We start from the raw sequence: 25,244 nt of genomic DNA, 5'->3' as shown, positions 1-25,244 counted from the left end.
GTGAAAACTTTGTGTTATGTAAATTTATGTTGTATGAAACAATGAAACTCTATTATATTATATAATAACAATTGAAATTTAAAAATCATATATTAGAACAAAACCTTGTGTTGTGTAATAATTCCATATTGTACAGTGGTTTCCTGTATTCCTGTATATTATAAATAATTATTAATAAATTAATAATATTATAAATAATATATTTATATTATAATAAATATTTAATAATAATATAATATTTTTTTATATTATAATAAATATTTATTAATAATATAATATTTTTTTATATTATAATAAATATTTATTAATAATATAATATTTTTTTATATTATAATAAATATTTAAATAAAATTACATAAAATAATGCATATATAATAAATGAAAAAATCTTTTTTTGGATTGCGAGGATTTGATCCCGCGATCCTGTGATCACTAATCGGTTACTCTATCGACTAAGCCATCACGCCTACTTTTTAAATGTGTACATAATATATATAATATCTAATAACATATATAAATGTTATATAATTTAGCAAAAAAATTAATTATTTAACAATAAAGGTAACAAATTAAGTTTTTGTAGATATCACAATAAAGTATTTATTTAACAATGTTTTATATAATATATACCCACTTTTCTTTTTAACTTCTATTACTGTATAAAATATGGATTACATCCGTGTTAAAACTAGTTTTCTATCTTCGATGAGTTTGCAAGATATTGAAGTGTGAAATTCATACTTTAAACGTGCTGTTAGTTGTTATCAATACAGTATTATGACTATTAGTATTTTTACAGTCTGTGTTCACGTCACTGGGTTCAACATAACTGATCAAACACACTACTTTCTTTTCAATATTCGTTTATTGTGATAACATTGACACAAGCCTCTGCAATACTCTCGTGTAAAATCTTTAATAGTGAGCGTAAATCTTCACACTTCAATACCTCTCGCAAACCATGTGAAGATAACAAACTAGTTTCAATACAGATTTAATCCATATTTCATCCAGTAACTGGACAACCAACAAAAATATGCATGTTCCATTTAAAACAATGACGTTGTGCATTATATAATTATTTTTAATTTTTTTTTTTTTTTAAATAAATACAATATATTTTAGTCATCATCTGTTGATATAAATAATATAAATATATAATTTGTTATTCTATTATAAATTTCTTTTTAATATTAAATACACATATATTCAATATTTTTCAATATTTTGTGCTACTAGGGATCTTGTAGGTTTTACTGCTCTGTAAAAATAAAACAAACGAAAATATTATAAACATTGGTTTATAATAATTCGAAACAACACTTGTGCCAACCGACGTATTTCGACTTACTCTACGTGTGTGTGTGAGTTAACAATAAGTGTCACTTGTGTTAATAATGTTTATGCCATCACCATCTAACGCATGATCGAATCTACGGTGTAATTTTACACGACGGTCGTTGTTGGAACGTTGGAATGCATTTTTCTCATCCTAACGATCGCTTTCATTTTCTCCGCTTAAGTGCAAATTTCTGTTACATTTATTTAAAGTATTTTTTTTTTTGTTTTTTATTAATAGTTTTAAATACTGTAGACCTCCTGGCGTAGTTTTTTAGTGCCAAGGGGAGGAATAAAAAAAGTGAAGGTAAAAGAAAGACAATTTATTTTATTATGCTTTTATCGACGTAAATTTTTTGAAAAAAAAAAAAAAAATAACGAATAATAATCGAAAAAAAATAACTATATTTAAATACTAAAAATATGTTTATTATTTATTAAACCAAACCAAGGGAATAAATCTATTATGTTGAATGTTGTTAGAATTTGCAAGAAAACAATTGTATAAATAATAATGGAAAAAAAAATTAACTATATTTAAATAATAAAAATGTCTTTATTATTTATTGAACCAAACCAAGGGAATAAATTTATTACCCCGAACTGAAATTATAATAATACATATGTAGGATACATTGAAAAAGAAAGCATACAAAAATGTCTTGCAATAACAATGTTACGACTTAACCGTTGCGTAGTTTCGCGTTTATAATTGCAAGGTACCACGTAAGTAACCATACGTTACATTCAACGTTTGCAATAAGTCATGGAAGATCGTTAATGATCGCGATACCCTGTCGGCGATGTTTCCTCACCCTACTCAAGTTTCTCGTCCTACGATCAAAAAACCTTTATAAGAGAAGTTCGATATCAATCGGCATCGAATCTTTAATTACTCTTGGATTTAATTTGTATGTCTGTGTACCGTATGTGTGTGGGTGTGACGACGATGTTAATTCTTTGCTTTACCGATTATGCCGCGATACCGATCTTATTATTATTCTGCGTTTTGTGTTATGTCAAGAAAACAGGTATAAGGGAACGTAATATTTTCTTACGACTATTATTTTGACATTTATGCTCGCGTACTGTATAATTGTGTAGATGCTTGTACGTACGGGGTGAAATGAAAGGAGAGAGGGTAGTGGGGTCCTAACGGACAATCAGAAATCTTGTCGAGCGTTGTCACTAAATCACCCTCGCCTACGGATACGTTTTATTTATTTGTTCTTTTTTTTCTTCCTTTCTTTCTTTTTTTTTTTTTTTGTTTTCGCCACAGAAAATAATATTATGTTCTTTCTCGCGGTAAATCTTGCCAATTCATTCTTACGTGTGAGAAGCCTTTGTTAATGGTTACTCTCTTGAATATAAGCATTGTCACGTATGTGGGAATATCTTTTTTTGTTGTTGAATTTATCTTTTTATTTATTTGTCGAATTATTTCTTGCTTTTAAAAGTAATGTAAAATTATATAGGAATTTTATTAAGCAAATTGTACTTTGCTATTTTTCATTTGAGTTATTTGGCATTTGTTTTTGGGGGGATTAAAGATTATCAAAAAACAAAAAAAGTAAAAATAAATCACAGATTTACTTTATACGATGTACGTAAACATAAATTTGGACGATGGTTATTAGCCAGAAAATGAATTAAACGGTGTTGTATAACCTTCCATTATCCTTGCACGAACATAAAAATGTCGTGATTTTAACCAGTTTTTTTGACTTGACTGGACCCTCCATCGATATTTCTCTCGCGTATGAAGAATTCCATGAAACAGATATCGTGTTTGTAAGAACGTCAAGAAAAGTGGATTGCGATATTTCTGTCAATCGTTTGTTCCAGATCTGGGAAGCCTACCACAGCGACATGCACACACGCAGTGACGTACTTACATTTTACTACCAATACTAAACATCCTATATCATCTAAAATGTCAATTTTAAATTTTGTAGGAAAACAATTGTGCAGAATTATGTGATTGGTTTACCATTGTAATTTATAATTGAGAATAAATATATATTTATAAATAGAAAATAGGTAACCTACCTTTAAAGTGGATCGAATTTTTTGGCTAATCTATCAAAAGGATATAAGAAATTTCAACCAATTGAACAATGGAAGCTTATGTTAAAGTAGAAATTAACAAATTTCAATTTTATACTTTAACCACTTGACTTTTGTGAATTCCTATATTACTTATTTAAATTATATGTACAATATAATTCTACCTAATTGTATATTTCAACTAATCGATATAATAATTTTATATTATAGTTAATCATTACTTTATTAATTAACCATAATTATATAAACTTCAATGATACCTTTTATAGAATAATTACAAAATCTTGTAAAATACAATCGAATCTTAAACTATCCCATATACACCATATTAAATATTATCGAATCAATACCTGGGTTTTAAAACAAGGTATTACGAGCCTGATCAAGATGAATCCACGGTAGGAGAATCTCAGTTTTAAAGAGAAAGAGAGGAACGTTTGGCAAGCATGAAAGTCACGCGACTGCTACACTAAGAGAAAAAGAGAGACAAAGAGAGAAACAGAGAGAAAGAGAGAGAGAGAGAGAGAGAGAGAAAAGCTTCTTTTTACCAATTCCGAAGTTACTGCGGCACGAGCAACGCAAGAAGAAGATTCTGCCGATCTTGCGAAGGTGGAGAAACGACGAGAAGTAAGGGGGCGTGCAGGGGGAGGGTAGGGGGGGCTACAAGAGGGAAGACAAAACAGGGATGGGGTGAGATGAAGTGGGGTGGGGTGGAGTATGGGGCTTATGGTGAGAAAGAGATGGGTGAAAAGTAGCTGTGGAAGTTGGTCAGGGGGCTTAGGGGGGTAAAGGAAGAGGAGGAGGAGGAGAAGGAGGAGGAGTAGGAGGAGGAAGCAGAATAAGAGCTGAAACACGGGATTTACACGTGTATTCGCTAGTAGTGCACTAACGCTTATGCACCGATGCACCCAAGTCGCAGAGTGTTTATGGTAATCCTCCGAGCAGGGTGGCCTCCCTTCCTTTCTTGCGTCGTTCTCGCTTACGACGAAGGGCCTACCACTTCGAGAGACTATATTTTGTATACCCTTTTTTTTCTCTCTCTTATCTCTTTTCTTTTCTTCTTTCTACTTTTATTTGCTTTTTTTTTTTTTAATCCTACTTCTCCTCCTTTTATTTCACCTTCCATTCTCTCTTCGAGATCTCTCACCTACTTGTTTTCTGGGTTATTCACTTGCTTTTCGATACTTCGTTAACAACAAAAATAATAACCGTAATATTAAATACTATTGTTATCATACAAATAAGTAAAATTAATTGTATTAAAATAATAGATAAACTTAGAATATTTAACACTGTTTAAGAATTAAGTATACAAAGTGTCCAAATAATTATGATGTATCAATATACCTCAAGTTTCCCCTTATAAAATATTTTTCACTCAAAATATTTGTTTTAAATTAAAATATAAAATTAATTTCTCATCTGTTGATTGAATATGATAAATGAAAAATAGAAAGAAAAAAAATGAAAATTTATTGTCCAATTTTTAAGAGAATTTACGAGAACTAAAATTCTTGTTCGTATCGACCGTTAGTAATTTGGCTGTCGCGATACGTCCAAAAGATTTAACTTTAAGGGACGTAATTACGTTCATAAAGAACTCCTTTCAAGGTATATACGAGACCGTTGGAATTTTGTGAGACGAGTCGTGACAGGTTACTGCTACGCTTTACTTTCTATTCGAAGCTATAAATGTCGTTGTTGGTGCAGGTGCATTGAATCTTTTCTCTAAATAATGTTTCTATTTAGGTTTGTTTTCTGATAATTTCAAATAATTAAAAATTATTGCTACGAAATGTGCTCTTATTGTACTCTTAGTTTTTATAATTTGATTAATTGCGTAATTATATTCTTGAGATGATAGATCAATTGATTTTATATTATAATAAATTTTGTATTAAGTAATTAATCAAATTATAAAAATTGAGAATACATATACTTGTTTCAGTCTTCCTTAAAGTCTCCAATGATTTCATCAAACATATTACCAGAAAAACTATTATTATTATTGCTACTAATCTTTAGATGATAGATCAATCGACTTCATCTTTTATCTCATTCATGACCTTTATGAGGTTAAAAGTACATTGCCCTTTTCGATAAGCATACTATTATTAAAAAGAAAAACAAAAATCTCAAAACGATTTTCCTTAACACCATTGGTATGAAACAATGTATATACATACATATATATATATATGTATGTAATACCATAAGACGATTATTTCAAAACGATTTAGAAAAATATAGTGTATAGGAAATAGGTATATTCGATCCCTTTATCCTGTTTTATACTTCTTCTTGGTTGAGGATAAATTCTAGGTGTACAGGTGTTTACCTGCGTAGAGGATAAACGCTGCGCAGGTGGAAACTTATCCATCTCGGTGTAGTAATGACTCTATCTCGTTTCGAGCTTCGGTCTTCCTTCGCATAACCTCAGCCACAAAGAAGAACCCGTCATGTTACGGTAATAGTCCATGACTATATGGTTGACCGCGATGTGTTCATGTGCAACGGGAACGATCAAGAGAAAAGATCGGATCCGTTCCCCCTACTTCGAACCATTTTACAGGTATACGCTGACTCCACTAAAATATTTTACAGTGTATATAGAAAATAATAGGATTGATATAAATGAATATATTAGATCACAAAGATAATGTATTATTTAAGAGATTCTCTAATATACAGGGTGTTCCTTAATTAATAGTAGTAGCTAATTCTACGTGAAAAATGTAGTCGTATGTGTTGAATAAAATTATTTGTGAATTGTTGAATACAAAATATATACTCCTACACTTTCGATATTTATCGTAAATAAATGTTTATACAAATAAATACAATTTGTTAAAAATCTTAATTATAAGAAGGATAAAAATGTTTTATATTTAAAACAAAAACTTAACCACCTCATTAGTTATCACTTTATTTCACGTAATTCTCATTTACAATTAGTTTTATGTATTTTGTTTAATTTGTATAATTCTTTTTATTCATTTTTCAGCTTAATTATATTATCCCTTAATTTAGTCAACGTATTATAATATATTTGTCTTAGCAAAGTTCATTGAACGAATTTTGTGTAAACCTTAGCGAAAAAAACAAATTCGTGAATAAAAAAAAGGGGGGGGTATGGAAAAGAGTTGTAAAATAAATTCGACGTAAGAATTACTTGGACCCGTTCTCTTTCTTAAATTTTATCGAACGATGCTCCCGCCTACGATCGTTGATTTTATCTTAGTCACCATCTCGACGTGGTCCAATCCGCTCGCGGATCACCAAACGATTTTAATCGTACCTTACATACGAAGGAAACGGTATTTATCGTTGTCGTATACGAAATCGCGTTCCATGTACTTTGCCAACTTTGCCGATTTTCATGCGATTCTCAACTATCAGACATTTCTTCTTCCTCTTCTTCTTATTCTTTTTCTGTAGCAGTTTTCGAGAATACATTCGTCGAAAAAGAGTGGGATGAAGACTTCGTCAATATTTTCTGATCTGATCTTAATCTGAATATAATAAATCTTTATTTATATAAATAACATTATTTAATAATTTATTTATTTATTAACTTATTTATTTGCTAATTATTTAATTAATTATCTTAACTTAACCATAATCCTTTATTCTATATTTTAGAATTACTTTTTTTTTCGTTACACCTTCTACGATTAATATTTTTTATATATAAGTTTTAAACATAACTGAAATATAAGTTTATTATAAATTAAATATAATTGTATATGTTTTTCATAATATTATAAATATTTTTATTATTATTTATCATACTGTAAATATTATTTATTACATTTTTCCATTTCTAAGAATAAATGTTGTTATACATTGAACTTACAATTAACCAGATAGTATTCAATCGGTAGACAATGTTAGAAATTTTAACACGTTACTTGAATACAACAACATTGTATTCGAAACAAAAGCTTCATGTATCTGATTGTATGTAAATGGGTGAATGTCTAATGCATGTAACCCCATCATGCATGTTCTTTGAAATGACACTGGTAATTGATATGATGATGAGAACAATTATTACTGTACTTCGACATTACACTTTAGTTTCTGTTGAAAGATTTGTATCTTTGGCTAATTTGTCATTGAATTTCTGTATGAGGTTGTGTATGTTTAATATGTATGTGTTCATTATGTATACTTTTGTTTAATCTAACTATTCCAATCAATTCCATTGGAATATTTTACTTGCAATGGTTACATTGTAATAATGTTTATTGTTATTATTTATATAATCATTATTTTTACATTCTTTAATCTTTTTATTGTTTTATTTGCAATTATGAGTTTGTTTTACTATTTCTTGTTGTGTGGGTTGTTACTATGTTTCTAATCTCTTTAGATTATGTACTTGCATATTACCGTTATGTACTGTATTGTCTCTGATACAGTACACCAGTGTCGGCAGAGTTCAATCTGAATGCTCTGATTGTGTTTAATGTGCTTCTGGTAGTTACAAGCCTTGACGTCCTGTTCGTGTTTAACTAGCATGAACGTTTCCGTCTCTCTAGCAAAAGTTCAGTTCACCTAATCTACTCAGTTAATGCCACCTTATCTGCACTCGGTTGCTTTAAATCTTCACAATAAATTCCAGATTGTATTTTTTAAATTTTTATTTTCTATTTTGTACATCAAAACTACTATTTCTATTTGTGTTTACATTTTAATCAATCATTCTAAACATTTCATTATAATTTATTTCATCAGTAAATTATTTGTATAACATCTAAACGTCACATTGTAAAACTTCACATAACATTTGACGTTCTCTGCAATCATTTCCACTACCTTAAATAAACAAGCATTTCTTTGAAACCTTTTCCCTTTCAATTCACCAACTCAAAGGCCTCACCCTTTTTCAAATTTTCTTTCCTAGTCAATTCGTTCTCACTCAGCATTTAAAAACCAACCGCCTTGTCATTAAGAACAAACAACAACACTTAACAAGAAGAATAAAAGAAACGTTATTACTACAAATATTTTCCCATGTTCATTTAATCATAAGATTCCCAGGCTACCAATCCTTTTTTAAAACTAACTTCAATTTACACTTCAACTCTTCTAAATCCAATGAACATCTTATTACCTAAAAATAAAATATTAGTTACTTGTGAAAATTAATCATGCAATACGCTATCGATTACGTTAAATTCCAGGGTCATTGGGATTAGGCAAAGACGAAGAATTAAATGGAAAAAAAGGTTGGATAAAAGTAGGTGGGGTAAAGTAATGAAGAAAATTCTTATTCACGAGTCATTAATGAAGATTAATACCGGTAGGTCGAAGAAGGGAAAACATTAGCGTAGTTTGATACTACGAGAAGTAATCGATCGTATTCTCATTAAAGTTAAACCACCATTAAGAAGAACATAAGATTAACCAAAAAGAATAATGAATTACTATTACTAGAAAATCTCAACTCGTTCATTCACTCATATTATTCCTTAGATTCATGTTATCCTTTAAACCAAGCATAACTCGAGTTATGATAAAATCACTTATCCTTTACGCATACTTATAAATGCACATACATGCACAACACATTCCTATTTAATAACACGTTAGAGAGAATAGGGGTACTCAACCTTATTCTTTAAATTGCCGCATATTTCTGTTTTCAATATCAAAGGGGCTTGGTTTACAATAAACGGGACAATTTTCAAAACGATGATTAAGAAAAAAATCGGAAAAGAATTATCTTGTTAAAAGTCAACTACTTAACCCTTTTGAATTAATAGTTACAGAATTATCAGAAAATGTGAGTACTATGAGTAAAATAAATTGGTGACTCGTTGAAAGAAAAATATCGTGTGCTATTTAGGCACTTCTTTAATATAGTATTCAATAAACATGAAAAAAAGTGTTTATACAGAAATAACTCAAATCCATAAAATGAAGAGTAAAATAAACTAAGTACTTAGTTTAAATTTGAGTATATTTGAATCTTTGCAGTTAACACAATTTTCTAACAATTTAAATTAGATTTAATTTATAAAAATAATCAATTATCAAAATTATGATAATTATAAGAATGGTGTGATCATTTGTAACTGTCACTAAATTTTTGCTATTTACCTAAAAAAAAAAAGATAAGTTAAATTCGTGTTTTAAAATCTCAAATTGAAGTTTGTTTTGTACCTTAGGTTGAGTATGTTTGCGTTAGAACGATCAAAGGTATGAAAATATAATACATTTCCGTATACATACGTAGTCTTATAGAATATTTATGATCGTGTAATATGCGATAAGAATTGCGTGCATAATGATCATCTAACGGTACTTTGTCATGTTTTTACAAGATACCGATTAGTCTCGCAGTATATCTTTTTCTTATTTTACATTTATGACGAGCTTCTCATTTTCGTGATATGTTAGTGTGTGTATGTGTGTGTGTATGTGTGTGAGAATGAATGAACGAAAGAACAAGAAAGATAGAAAATTGTTTCCTTTTCTTAATCGCATCAAGGACACAAACTGAGCTACAGGTTTCTAGGTGGTCATTAACGAACAAACACGTCGCGAATCATCTGGTTGGTTGAACTTCCCCCCACTCACACTAACGCCCCCCCCCACCATAACACAAACATTCGAAAGAGAATGATGCGTTCTATCAACGACTAATGTAAGACAAAACGATTAAGAGAGATAGAGATGAAAGTATGAGGAAACGAAAGTGGGACGTACAAGCTGCTATCTTCCAATCCAACTTTCGTTGGTTGGACGAATGAAAGAAACACAAATGAAAAAGGAAAAGGAAGGAGATACTACCAGTCGAATAATGTCTCTATTCTCACTCGAGCCGCCACATTCTCGAGCTCGTTCTACCTGATAATTACACCTTTACCGAAGTGTACCTGAGTGCCCCTTCAATTAGCCCTCAGGAATCACCTGCTTCTACTTTGCTATTAAAGATTGACTTCTTTTTTTCTTTTTGTTATTTGTTGTCGCTTGACGTTGTGAGTTTTTTTATTTGTTGCACTTGTTTTCTTTTTTATTTGCAATATTTAATGTCATTTGCCATTATTCGAACGAGTATTTTTTTTTTTTTTTTTACTTTTTTATGGCAAGAATTCTAATAATATGTTATTCAATTTAAACAAAATAATTGATTAGAATTAACAATTAAAAGAATCGAATAATTCAATTCTTATCTAACTAATTGAATATCATTAAAACGAAGTTTTACAATGATTTAAAAAATATCGATTACCTCGTAGAATATAAGAAGAAATTGAATAATTTCTTCTTAATTCGATGGAAAAAGATTTCATTCGTAGTAATATTAGTAAATATAGAATCAAAGGAAATTGGTCGGCGGCACCTTTCTGTGGCGCTTCGTGCCACAAGAGTTTCTTCGTCTTGTTCATCTCAAGGTTCATCTTAGATAATGGCAGAGTTCTTGCGAAGGAAGAAACATTGCGTGTGCGGCTGCACGACGGGGACCATATCTCAATTATGGGATTAATATACGACCCATAAAAGCGATACCGCTGTGTGCCTTCCTTCCTTCCTTCCTTCCTTCGTTCGTTCATTCTCTTTCACTACTTTTTATTTTTCTTATTATTATTTTCTTCTTATTTCTCTTCATCATCATTCTTTCTCTTACTTACCTTTACACTCATTCGTAATTTCATCTCTCTTTTGCCATACACATTCCTACCATGGTGAAGAAAGAGAGAGAGAGAGAGAGAGAGAGAGAGAGATAGAAATATAGTAAGTGTGTAATCCAATTAGGTACGTACTCGGCACTGAGAATATTGCTACGATTCGTTCCTGCCAATAGATTCCTCTTGCTATGGTTGTTTCTTCAAACTTAAGTTAAGAGCGTCGACGTTCCTCGTTGTGTTACAAAACACCGCTTATAATATTTTTACACAGCGTTCGTTACTTGTGTTAAAACCTTTTCGAAAATTTCTTTTCTTCGTGATCAACGAATTTTCAACTTTACCAATATACCTCCGACAATATTTACGAGCGACGTTCGTTTATTGGATACCAAATACGGCTACTAGTATCATTAAATTTCTTCATAGAACTTGCTATAAAATTACGTGACCTTTCTTTAATTGAATTTTATTTTCTTACGACGTTAATATCAATTTGTTATTTTCATGTAATATATACACAAGTGTACAAAAAATATTCTATAAAGGTTAGTTCAAAAATTAATAATTTTTAAAGAAAATCATTTTTATTTCTTATGTGGGATGATTATGGTAGTCTTTTGGTAGCGTTTTTAACGTTCGTAAACAAGATTTTCTTAAAAATACTCTACTTCAAAGTTTTCAAAGTTTAATTGTCAGTGTGAAACTAACACAAGTAATCAGATGTTTCATATTTTCATATTTAATGACCTAAAACGTACAAATCATAAATATTCAATACGTCTTTTCTTCATTTGAATGCAATTTTGATATCAACATACAATTTTATGCAATTTCTAATATATTAATTGAATTATAAATTATACTGTAAAAGCAACATTCACTTAAACTGTTAATATTACATTTTAAAAATCTAAAATATTAACTTTAAGGATTAGAATGAAATATCAAAAGAAAGGAGTTTGTTTGGAGGACATCTTGAAGTATGTAATGAAACACACAAGAATTTCCGAATCCCGTGCACTGTACCTGATTATTGAAATTCTTAAAGTTGGAATTGCCAAAGGAAAAATTGAAAAACTTCCAGGAAATTTGTATGCCTTGGCAAAATGCAGACCAGCTCCAATTGCAAAAAAAATTCACGAACCAGACTTTGACGATGATAGTTCTGAAGCTACGATCGATGTATGAAATTAAACAACGATGAAAATAAAATGAAGTTAAATTAACAGTAACTTATACGAAAAATTTGATTAAACGACTTTAACAGATGTTGTAATATTTTGTTGTTTTTTTAACAATGTAACTTTCATTAAAAAATGAAACAAAAAAATAATAAATAAATATGTTAATAATTAACCTTGTTTCCAATTGTGTAACACGTGTTTTCTGTAAAAAAAAAAACAATATTTCCCACGATTCTAATTATAGGTATAGTTATCGTATACTTGTCATCGATAATATGATTCATGAATAACCTTTAAAACAGTAAAAGGATAAGCCGGTAAGTTTGATCCTATAAAACGACATTTTAACATCGGTATAATACCAAATACATCTAGTCGAATAGCATCCTTTACTTGATTTTATGTACGACCATAAAACGCTACTGATTTAGGTTTCAGTAAAATGAGAGACACCTTTAGGTCATAATTTTTCACTTAAGTACAAACATAAAGCACATAAGTAGATTTCATGCTGTGAAATGTTATTGTATAGTCAACCGAACTATAACAATAAAATTTCTTTATTATAAACATGTTGTATTTTTTTTATTACTTATTTATTTTGTATTTTATTTTACAGAAATTTTTTTTCTTTTCGTGCGTGTTTTATTTATTTTCAATTTATAACGTTATAAAAATATTTTGAAAACATATTGTTCCGTATCAAAAATTATTATGTTTTGTAAATAAAAATGAAAAAATTATTCAGACGATACTATTAATTGTTTTCTAAGATCTTTTAATTGTACATCATTAGACGATTATTTGTGAAGCTGTTTTAAAGGAAAGATATACAAAGTAAAAATCGAAATGTAACAATCAATAATTCAATTAATTAAACCTTTATTAGAACCAATTTAATAATTAGTACAAAGTATGTGAAGAATTTAGTTACTACTTTTATAACTTGAAAACGAATAAAAATAGAATAAAAACATTTCAATTTTTAACAATTACGTTTACGTGTAAAATACATTTCTAGATTCTACTAACTTTTCCCCCACCAAACTTTATATAAGATAAAGTATATTTTTTTTCATTCTAAATAAATTATTAAAAATTATAACAGTAAAATCACCAATAAGAAATGCAATTCTTAAAAAATTACTAAATGGACAATGGTCGTTCGAAAAGTAGTGTCGAACTTTTATAACCGCGGAACCAATCGTATTCTTTCATACCTTCGAAAGTTTTTGTTCGACAATTTGGCGTATGGACCCTCGAAGGGATAAATATTCGTGGTTGTTCTTTTCGAAGGTAGAACCTTAGAAGAAGAAAGTGTACGTAACGATCGGCAGTGGCCACCCGTTCTGGTAATTGGTTCGTTTTAACTGCGTGAGCTTAAAGGCTATGAATTTATGCCCCTTCGCCTAAGATATAATTGGTTGTCCAATTAATATCTCGATAAAAAACCTTCCGATTTGTGACGCTCTTCTTTCTCTCTCTTTCTTTCTTTTTTTTTATTTATATTATATAATATAATTGGAAATATATAAAACTATATTAAATATATGAAATAAATGAATGAAAAATATGTAATTAAATGTAAAATATGCAACTTAATGAAATAAACGAGAATATTGTACTTAATATACGAAATTGCATAAAATATATGAAATTATATAAAGAAACACACGAATTTCATGAATAAAATAAATCCAATTATATGCAATGATAAAATCAAATAGATAATTCGATAACTTTTGTAAACAACTGTATATATATATATTTTTCAATTTTTCTTCTCTCTCTCTCTCTCTTATTCTTACTCTTATTATCTGTATCTCTATCTTCTTCGTTTTTTCTTTCTTTGACCTTCGAGAGATACTCGTCTCACGTTGAGTTTCGTCCAGCAGGGGTCCCGAACTACCGATCCTCTTCCTCTTCCTCCTTCTTTATCCAATTCTTCCTCCTTTCAAAAGCAATCGAAAAAGAAGAAGATACTGGGGGAGAAAAAAAAAGGGACATCGAATTTGGCCGCCAGCAGGGTAATTGATTTTCCACTGGTCGACACGCTGCAGGCTCGCGCTATCTCCCCCTTGTTTCGGCGAATTATGAGATCGCGCGTTTCGATGTACAATGTGGTGGGGGGAAGGGTGGGGGTATTACATTACATGATTGGAGTATATCCTTCGGTTAACTGATTTTCAATTTTCATCTTTTTTTTTTCTTTTCAGGTTGGTTCTTATTTTTTTTTTTTTTTATTATTGTTACCCTGATTAACATCAGTCACAGATTTTTCGTAATTTTTCTTATATTTTATAATATATTTATTATTTATTTGTTCATTTATTTATTTACGAGGAGATAATATTCTTTTTTTTTTTTCAATGATTGACACACGTTTTTTTAATCGTCAGTTCATTTCTTTGTTTTTTTATGAAATAATTATTCATATGATTGATGATATTATTAAAGTTTCTCCTAAAGTTTTATTATACATACGTAGAAAATATAATTAAAAAAAAAAAAGAATTGTTTGTATGTGTGTAAGAAATAGTTTTTTTTTCCTTTTGACTGTGGTTGCCAATTAACGTTCTATCTTCTTGAATTTTTCTGCGTTAGTGTTATTTTGTTTCTTATAATTAGTTGTCCTCAACGGTTGTACACCTGCAGTTATTAATGACGTTAGCAGAAGAACTCTCACCATGCTAACCAAATTTCTTTTTCCATTATCCCTTCATGGTTATGTTATATGGTGAAATTTTAATACATTGGCAATGAATACAGAAACGTTTGTCTGTAACAAAAGTAATGTTCCAAATTATTTCTGTAAAAAACAAATCCATTTATTTAACCACCAGTTTGTAAATAAATCAATGTATCAATTTATTACATTAAATACAAAATCGATATTTAATCAGCAATCTAAATTCTAATTTGCATTATTATTATGTTTGGTAACAGAGGCATTTCGTGAACCGTCACGCGAACAACGCCTAGTAGCAAGTTGCCAAGTTGTTTGCTTTTTCATCGTACCTTTTTGCCAATCGTATGCTCGAATGCTCCTTAGACGATACTTATCAGCGAGTTTGTCACGCGCTCAACCAAATGTAACTAACTAACGACTCGACGTGCTCGACATTCCGATGAAAGAAAATGTAGATATCTCGTTGAGCAGAAAAAATAATATAAGAATAAATTTATCTGTACGAAAGAAAAACAAAACAGAAAATTAAAAAAATATCATTACTCGTTAGTCAGATATTTTTTTCTACTGGTTCCCCAGTACCAGTCTTCAGAAAAAAATGCAGACCATAGGGTTCCTAAAACAAACAAAAATAAAAGTAGCTTGAAGAAACATTAAAAACACAATTTTTTCCAACTTTTTTTTATTACAATGTATAGTCAGTAAAAAACAGATCAACTTTTATTTAAAGTAATTTTTTGTCAGGTTATCACCAGTACTTGAAAAATCGTAAAAAGAGTTATATGGGACACTGCATATATTCCATCGAATACCAAAAGCGTCAGGGTTGCGTCAGGGTTAGTACTAATACCAAAACCATAGACCCAATAAAAAAATATCCTTCTAAAATAATTTCTTAGAAATAACTTTACAGGAAATAGAATAATAAAAATTCTGTAAGAAACCAATGTTAAGAAAAATAAAAATTAAATATCATACTAGAATCTTCGTTAAATATATATTCTATCGAATAGCAAGTTAAAAGGACACTATTTATTCCCTTGATACGTACGTTAAGGACCTTTTAAGACGTCTCTTAAGTTTGCACCGCTGCGCTACCAGTTTCCATTCTACAGCACGGTTTGCAACACACCAATAGGTGAACCACCACGCCATTGTACACTTGCAGAGAGATGAGTTTCTCCCTCTTTCTATCTTTATTCCTCTCTTTATTCAACATACACTCACTCCCTTTCTTCCTTTTTTTTTTTCTTACCTCATCCAGTTTCTCTCCTCCTCCTCCTCCTCCTCCTCCACCACCATCTCATTCTCTCTTTCTCTCTCTTTTCGTTTCCTTCTTCCTTCTCTCGAGGTGGTTGCAGGTGTCGTGCATTGTCCGCCGTCGCGGCCTCTAAATCTCGTCTCTGACGTTTTCCAAGCGTAGTTTTGCCGAGTCGAGTACTTCCAAGATACATACGGCTGTCGGGAAGTTACACGTTCCGTGTTCTCGTTTTATTGCAATACGAAAGAACGAGAGAACGAGAAAGACAAAATAAGAAGAAAACCAAAACGAAAACGAAAGAGAGAGAGAGAGAGAGAGAGAGAGTAAAGGAAAAGGATGAGTTGAAGAAGAAGAGAGAAAGAGGAACTGGAGGATGAGAAGAAAAGGGAAGAGGAGAGTAGGAGGATGAGGAAGGAAAAGGAGGTGGCTTGATAAACATCTTTCGAGGTTTTAAGTTCGTTTCATAAATTTTATCGCCACCGTTGTTGCTCTTACCTCTTACCCCCTCTCGTCCACGTTTTTCTGCGCCCTCTCTACTCGCACTGATTTTCTTTTATTTTTTTTCTGGCTTTTTTTTTCTTCTCATTTTATTTTGAGATAGGCTTGGAGGGAGGGAGCATTCTTTTTATTTTTCATTTTATTTTTATTATTTATTTATTTTTTTATTTTTTTTTTTTTTACGTTACATCGTTTTCTTCCTTCTCACCACATCGAACACCCTGCTAAGCAATGGATGAGATAAATTAAGAAACTAAAGATATAAAACACAAGGGTTAAAAGAACGTAAATCAATTTACCGCGTAGTATTTATACACTATGTGAAACGAATCTTGCGCTTAACCAAATGTAAATTGGTTTTAACGTATGGGTTCTTTTTCAGATCGATCTTTTCGTGTTACAATCGTATGATTAAGTTCATAAATTATTTATTCATTTGGTTAGGTAATGTTTTAAATCGATAGTATTTGAAATCAATTCCTTGGTTTTAAAAATTGTTACATCAATGAATTTTAATTTGTAGCGATCACTATAAAAAAAAATGATATTTATGTTTAATAAACACAAATTTAAACAAATACTATTCTTCACATACATTAAATCAGCATTTAGAATAAATTGCAACATTTTAAATTATCTAATCTAAAAAGGAGTGAGATAGAGAGAAAAAGATAGAAAAAGAAAGAGAAAGATAGAAAGAAAGAGAGAAAGAGAGAAAGAGCTAACCATGTATGTATGGTTCATAGAATATAAACGAAGAATTCTGTTCCCTCCTTTTTCCTCTCATACACGAAGACTGTGTTCGTCTTTTACACGATCGCGTACAAGTTACGCTCCAGGGAAACGTTCCTTCCTATAGGTTTCTCGCAGCAGTGGTATCCCGCGGGGTGGAAATAGGATGTACATACATATATACATAAGCGCGTGACAAACGGGAGAAAAAGGAAGGATGCTCGATGGTCTAGGGTTATAGAGAAAGAAAGATAGAAATATAATAAGAAAGAAAAAGATAGAAAGAGAAGAAGATAGTATAGTGTACGTATGCATTTCAATGTATATATATACATAGAAGTATTTGTGTATTGGCGATGTACAAATTTATGCTGGTGCCACGTTAAATGTCTACCACAGCGCATACATTTTCCCTTTTACCCCCTCACGCTTATTCGTAAGCTTTCTTTCTTCTTCTTGTTTTTCATCTTATTTATTCTTTTTCTACTCCTTTCTCACTCTTCATTCTTCTCTTTTTATTTTCTCTCCTTCTATTCGATACTACTTACATATATATATATATATACAATTCACAACGTTCAAGTAGAAACGCGTCCCAGCAAACGATCTCGCTAGCAAAATGCGAGTTTCCCGTCGCAGCTGCACTCTAATGTTCTTTAACGGCCTATCGAGTGCCTTCAAAATGTTCACTTCTAAACGCACGTGTGCTCCTTTATAGTTAAACTCTAGTTTGGATAATATCTTGGGAATGGACGAACCCCCGTTTGATTCTTATGGAAACGCGCGTGTTACGTTCCATTTCAAATTCCTTCATATAAATACCAATACTATTATCATTGTTATATTGTTGTTATTATTATTATTTTATTATTATTATATAGAATGGGACAAATTTTTTCGAATTCTTTTATAACAATAAAAATTACCATCACTCTATTGTGAAATTATTATTATTTTTTTTTTTTCATGAATCTTGAAATGCATCAAAATGACGTATCCTATAAACTTAGTATGAATATTACTATCACAAAAATGATATCATTTGTAGCAAGAATAATCAAGTTGTCGATATTGCGTGATGTTGGTTATTAGTCATAAAGATAATATAAGATAGGTGATATTAAAAGCGATAAACTTATTTCCGTCACGAGCAATAGTTTAAAAGCGGTTAGTTCAGCTGCTGAGAACGATATTCAATACAATCTAATATAAAACCAACAAGTAAAAAGCTAATCTCAAAACTACGTGTTCTCCTAACCAATATTTGACGTGCAATATTAGAATTGTTATTTACTGTGCATTTCGTTAATAAATAAATACATTTTGTGAGTATAAGCAAATTAAATAAATAATATTAATTATCGCAGACACTGTTATATATTAGTATTGCAATTATTATTTTTATTATTTTATAGGTTAGATCAAAAATATTTTCCATATATCCAAGAATTATTCAATTATATTCTAATTTAGTCACTTTTTATCTCTTAATTTATTGAACTTTAAATTTAACTTGTAAAATTGTTGAACTGACTTTAAAAGTTTCAAAAAAAAGTTGAACAAACATAGATTCTTATAATCCTCTGAGAATCTCAGGATCACTTAAAGAATTTTGTCTAATCCTATATAATTGCTTTTATTATTATTATTATTATTAATAATCGTTAAAAATACCTATAAATTTCTAAACCACTCTAAACTGATTTAGAATAACATTATTTGAATCTAATTATGTGCTTACAGGTGACTGTGATATCATTTGATTTTATGCTTCGTTCTACCCAATATCAACTGCACTACTGTAATCATCATAATTGTAATATCTACAGTTAACATATTATCATGTATAGGGATATAAGTATTATTTTGATAACATTCTTATTATTATTACTTCATTCTTATTGGTATATTAATTTAATTATTTTTAATTTATATTTATTCTTATCTTCTTACAATTATTCGTCTATAATTATTAGTAATATTTTATTATCAATATTATTGTATTATTTTCTCGATTATATTTTTATTATTATTATTCTAATATTATGCAAGATATATTATGACTCGCCGTATCGTCGAAGGAATCGTCGAAGGAATCGTCGAACGAATCATCGAACGAATCATCAAACGATTCGTATTTTATTTTGGGAATGAGTTATTCATATTATGCATAGGACTCGGACAAGTACATTTACTTAAACAGTACTAGGAATTTCCACTTACTATTATACGCATATTCAGAATAACAGCTTTTAGCATCAGCTGCATTAGCTGGTTGTATGGAAATAGCAGAATGTGTAATGTTCTTTGCCATCTTTAAAGATTCCTTGGAATGACTCTGGTATTTGATATAGCAATGGGAACAATTATTACTATACTTATTCACCATTACGTTTTAATTTCTATTGATAAATTTACATAATTTAATTTTTTATCTGTCCGAGTTTGTTCGAGATTACAAATGTTAAATATTGTTATGTCTACTAGGTATATGTACCATTAAGTTATGAAATTAATAAGAAAAACTGAAATTGTACACTATTTGTTTAGGATTTTATTTCAAATTAAAACCAAGCTAAAAGTAAAGTATTAAAATTAAAGAATTATTCTCAATTAATTATTCTCAATAAATTTGTCTCAATTAATTGGGCTGATTATTTTGACCTGAAAGATTTATAAGTTAGTCGAATACATCATATTATATACAATATTATGAATTGAAGGTTAATGTGTCTTCATAGCTCAGGTAGTAGAGCACTCGCTCGGCAAGCGGAAGGTCCTGGGTTCGAATCCCAGTCTAGACAACCGAAGCCCAAATTGTTTTAATTGTTTTAACTTTCTCTCTCATATGTTACGTGCTCATAAGTAAGGTCCCTCACTCTTCCTCCCTGTTTCACCATCTTTGGAAAATCACACACTTGTAAAAGGTACTATGCAAGTGTTGTATATTTCAGAGAAGAAATAAAGGAAGTTGTTGTGACATTTATGAGTACTAACTATGTTGGGAAAGATAACTATTTGAATAATTTGGTCCAAAAGTTGTTCTTAGGTAGCTCAGATGGACAGAGCATTCGCCCGAAAATAAAGCGAGTTTGTTGACTATTTTTTTTTTTTTTTAGAAATTACATTTTTCTAACTAATTAATTTCATAAATTTAATGCTTAAATTAAGTATATAGATGTATTATAATAATAAAAAACAGATTCACATTCATATCACTCGGTAGTAATAAAGGCTACTTTAGAAAAAAAAGTATATATTAACATTGTATTGTACGTAATAAAATAAATAATGCACATATTCTATTATATTGGTTCACAAGTATGTTCTATACTTTCTAATTAAAAGTACGAAAATACAGTTCAAAGCGTACAGATTTATAGGTTAGTCGAATACATCATATTATATACAATATTATGAATTGAAGGTTAATGTGTCTTCATAGCTCAGGTAGTAGAGCACTCGCTCGGCAAGCGGAAGGTCCTGGGTTCGAATCCCAGTCTAGACAACCGAAGCCCAAATTGTTTTAATAGTTTTATCTTATCTCTTCATATGTTTCGTATTCATAAGTAAGGTCCCTCATTCTTCCTCCCTGTTTTCACCATCTTTGGAAAATCACACACTTGTAAAAGATACTATGCAAGGTGTATATTTCAGAGAAGAAATAAAGGAAGTTGTTGTGACATTTATGAATACTAACTATGTTGGGAAAGATAACTATTTGAATAATTTGGTCCAAAAGTTGTTCTTAGGTAGCTCAGATGGACAGAGCAATTCGCCCGAAAATAAAGCGAGTTTGTTGACCATTTTTTTTTTCGAGAAATACGTTTTGCTAACTGATTGGTCTCATAAATTATATGCTTAAATTAGGTAAATAAATATATACTGATAATAATACAAAAATTAGTTCTGTGAAAAAATAAAATAGTCATTCGATTAAAAATAATTCAATATTATTACAGCTAAATAAATATTTTGCGTTTCACGAGTATACTAGTCATCTTGTTGATTCGGCAAAATATTTTGGAGACACAGTTTGTAATGAGAACTACGCATCTAATTAGTTAAATGTATTGTATGTATCATGTATTTTATAGGATGAATATTTAATATGTGTAATGAAACTTTCAAAAATATTCAGACCAACTATATTCGAACAAAAATGGAGTAAGGCCACTTTCCAAATAAGCGACTCAATTATACAAAAAAAAAAATATAAGTATATATAAAATAAAAATAAAAAAATAAATTTATTTAACAAAACATACACTTTTCTTTTATCTTTTTCTCGAATAATCGAATAAAATTGAAAGCGTGTATTATTTTTCCTATTGATAAGATGTTGGATGTTGCTCGTTAACTTGACACGAATCGTAAATCGATATCTGTTTGCCGGTGGACGGTTTGTGGTTGCGTAAAGTGCGGAAGAAACGAAGTATAAACCTCTAGGTATTGCGTTTACTGATATACCGACAATTTCCATACACTGTATTTTCAAAAGGACAAGCAAAAGTACAAAGGATCGATCCTGTGAAGGTGGTGAACGACGATTTCTACTGTGAATAAGTTTTCATGGTTGTGGTAGTGGTACGCCATATATGTAAGTGGGTTCCTCGTTGTATGCAACAAGTGCGATGTATCGACACTTTATAAAACAAACAAAAAACGAATGTAAAAATTAACAAGAAAAAGAGAAATAAGAAGTCTAAAAAAAAAGAACAGAAAAATAATATAAAAGGAAGAGACGTAGATAAATAAGGTGTGAAGTTTGTTAAGGAGAAGTTGCATTCTACAGTACAGTAACCACGTTGTTCAGGTGTTTTCTTCGATTTTTTTTTTTTTTTAAATAAAAAAGAGAGAAAGAGACAGAAAAAAGAGCAAGATTGAAAGTTTCCAACGAAGTAAAACCAGTTCGTTCTACTTCACTTATAAATACTAATTGGTACGTGAACAGCTTCTTCTAGGATGCATAACTATAGTAGTTTGTAGTTTTAGATATTCAAATTTGTTTCTAGAATAAGTGATCTATCATAATACATAATACAATATATATATTTATGTTAGTTTGTACAATATTTCAATTCTCTGAAATTATGAATGAATAATAATTCGACTGCATTAAAAAGTTTAATATTATGTTATATTAAATCAAAGTATTTTATAACAAAACCATAGAAACGCGTGACCAGGGGCACCTAATTTTGTAGTCAATTGTAAAATCATACAAAATGTTTAACAATTTTGTTATAATAATTAAGAATGAATGAATGAAAATAATAATTCAATAAATTGGTAGATTTTTTACGAAGAACGTGTTAATTTAGAACGATAAGACAACATTTCGTATTAATCGAAAGTGATAAGGAGCCAAAGGAAACTTCGAAAAGAAGGCGGATTTAATTAAAAGCGATCAACGGTGTTAAATCGGTTCGAAGGATCGGTTCGAATTTAGAGGGAGACAAGTTCGATGGTAGGGAAGTTCTTTCGATCGTATCTGAATCTTTTTCACTGGCGCGAGCCACTTCGCGAGCTACAACTTTAGATTGCTGAACTCCGAACAACGATCCCTTCTAGACACTGATGTAGGTATCTTAATTACTGTGCCATTTGTAAACGACAATTATCGAACCTAAGGGATCTCTATATGTAATATTTTATTAGTAGGTATACAGGATGTTTCACAAATACATGCCAATATTTTTAATGTTTTATATCTAAACACTGTAACAAGGAAAAATTATTCAATAAATGGATCGTTTATTTTGAAAGTGATGTAAATTTGGTTTTTTTTTTTTAGTATGAGATATTACATAATTTGTAATTTATTTAGTGTACACTTTCTATTTATATTAACATATATCAGTTATTTATATTTTCTTTGAAAATAATCATTGTATAAAAAAATTAACATTAACGTGTACACACACGTGATTCATTCTATATTCGAACGAACGTTCATTCAAATGAACGTTCAACGGCAATAAAGTAATCATAAGAATTATAAAAATAATAAAAATAATTTTAAAACAATTAATAAGGAAAAGAAAGAAAACAAAAATATAATTTTTACGAAGATATTTTTAATCCTTGCTGATAAATCGATGATAATAAAAAGTTAGAATCTCAAAACGTATCTCTCAACGATAGTACAGTCAATATATATGTCGAATTGTGCGGGCTTCTCACAACACACGCGTACGCACGTGTACGTTTGCGTATAAGAGAAAAACAGCGAGAGAGAGATAGAGAGAGATAGAGAAAAGGAAGAAAAAGAAAGGAGCGGCATTATACGCGGGTCCATTTATCTGCTGGGATAAAGCGCAGATAGGATCTGCGTCCACGCGAGGTCCTGCCAGTATTTGTCATGGAGATGCGACCCACCGATACCACCAGCTTGGCCGCCCGAAGGAATTACCCTCACCGCGCTCGGATTCTTCAACGTACACCGGTAATTTACCGTGGACCTCTTTTACCTTCTCTCGACTTCACGTCACACCGCCATTTCTTGGCCATACAATTCTTTTCCTTGCTATTTATTAGGTCACTTATTCCTTTTTTCTTAACCCTAATTCTAATAAATAATAATAATTAGCCTTTTTTCTATGATAAAGTATTACCTCCTTTTCAATTGTTATGCAGATCGTAGGAAATATCCTAACTGCGTTAGGTAAGTTCTTTTTTGGTCATTGATTTTAAAAATTTGTTTTTCAATTATCCGCTGCACTAATGTGCACTTCACGAAGAAGAAAAGTCTATTATTTAAACCTTTCGCTACGAACAGCGCCTTGTGGCGCCGTGAATTTGATTTACGAACGTCTCGCGTCGTCCGTACAAACAACCTACTATTGCTGCTGAAAGGGCATTTCATTTTTAGGCGCTCCGCAGCGAAAGGGTTAATTAATTAACGTGTATTATTTTTTTATCATACATAACATAATCATATCTACAATATATAATATGAAAAAATAATTATTTACCTTAAATAAAATATTCATCTCTCTCTTTCTCTTATCCAACTGATCTAATCATCTTGTATATTCAAATCTTATTCATACATTTTATTTATCATTATATCTCATTCATCAATTTTGTTTAAAAAAAAAAAAGCTATTTTCGAATATTGTTTCAAAAGATTTGCCAATCGGAAGTATTTTATTTGTCAAAATGAAAACGTAATTGAATGCAAATGAATACCAACGAATATGTAAGTATACCTAAGGTTTGTATCTCTTCCAATGACCTTCACTTTCAACTCTTCCTTTGCACTTATGCTGTAAGTGCTTTTAAGTGCTCTCGTTTCTTTCCCGATAAGGTTATTAAGGACTGTTTCGATTGAACGTCGTAATTATTCGAGATCGCACGAAAGTACGAGTAAGCAATTAACGCGATCCAGCTAATGAGCTTGCATGAACCAACAAGAGCATAAAGTATCCTTTTTTTCTTTTTTGATCTTCTACAATTCATTATAAAACAAACCACCGCTGGTTTGATCTTGAATAATTTTTTTTTTTTTAATAAATAACGAATGTTATTATGAAAGATAATAACAAATTTATGACATATTTATTTGCAATAATTTTACAATCTTATTCTAACGTTTAAATTGACCATCATAAATATTTACTTTTGTATATATATATATATATTTTTTTTCAAATAATAATGATACACATATTTTTAATAAATAATGTCTATATTAAAATAATAAATAATAGAACTAAATAAATTAATAAAAATGTGTATTTATTTTTATATCATTAAATCTGGTGAAGAAAAAATTGTTAAAATGTGCAATTAATGTATCGATTAAAAAGATAATTACAAATCTTAAATAA

General features: G+C 30.0%; 1 long non-coding RNA gene across 1 annotated transcript; it reads left to right on the top strand.

Moving 5' to 3' along the window:
* The first annotated feature begins 18,490 nt into the window (after positions 1–18,490).
* Positions 18,491–20,026, top strand: LOC149033540 (uncharacterized). The gene is made up of 2 exons (XR_016177590.1): positions 18,491–18,734; positions 19,153–20,026. It is a non-coding gene; the product is annotated as an uncharacterized LOC149033540 (long non-coding RNA).
* Positions 20,027–25,244: the final 5,218 nt, after the last annotated feature.

This window comes from Polistes dominula, unplaced genomic scaffold (genome assembly GCF_049000335.1).
Source record: "Polistes dominula isolate Pdom_NZ unplaced genomic scaffold, Pdom_raw_medaka contig_32, whole genome shotgun sequence".
Taxonomy (NCBI): domain Eukaryota; kingdom Metazoa; phylum Arthropoda; class Insecta; order Hymenoptera; family Vespidae; genus Polistes; species Polistes dominula.
The sequence above is the reverse complement of the archived record's forward strand: the minus strand, read 5'-3'. Positions and strand labels throughout refer to the sequence as shown.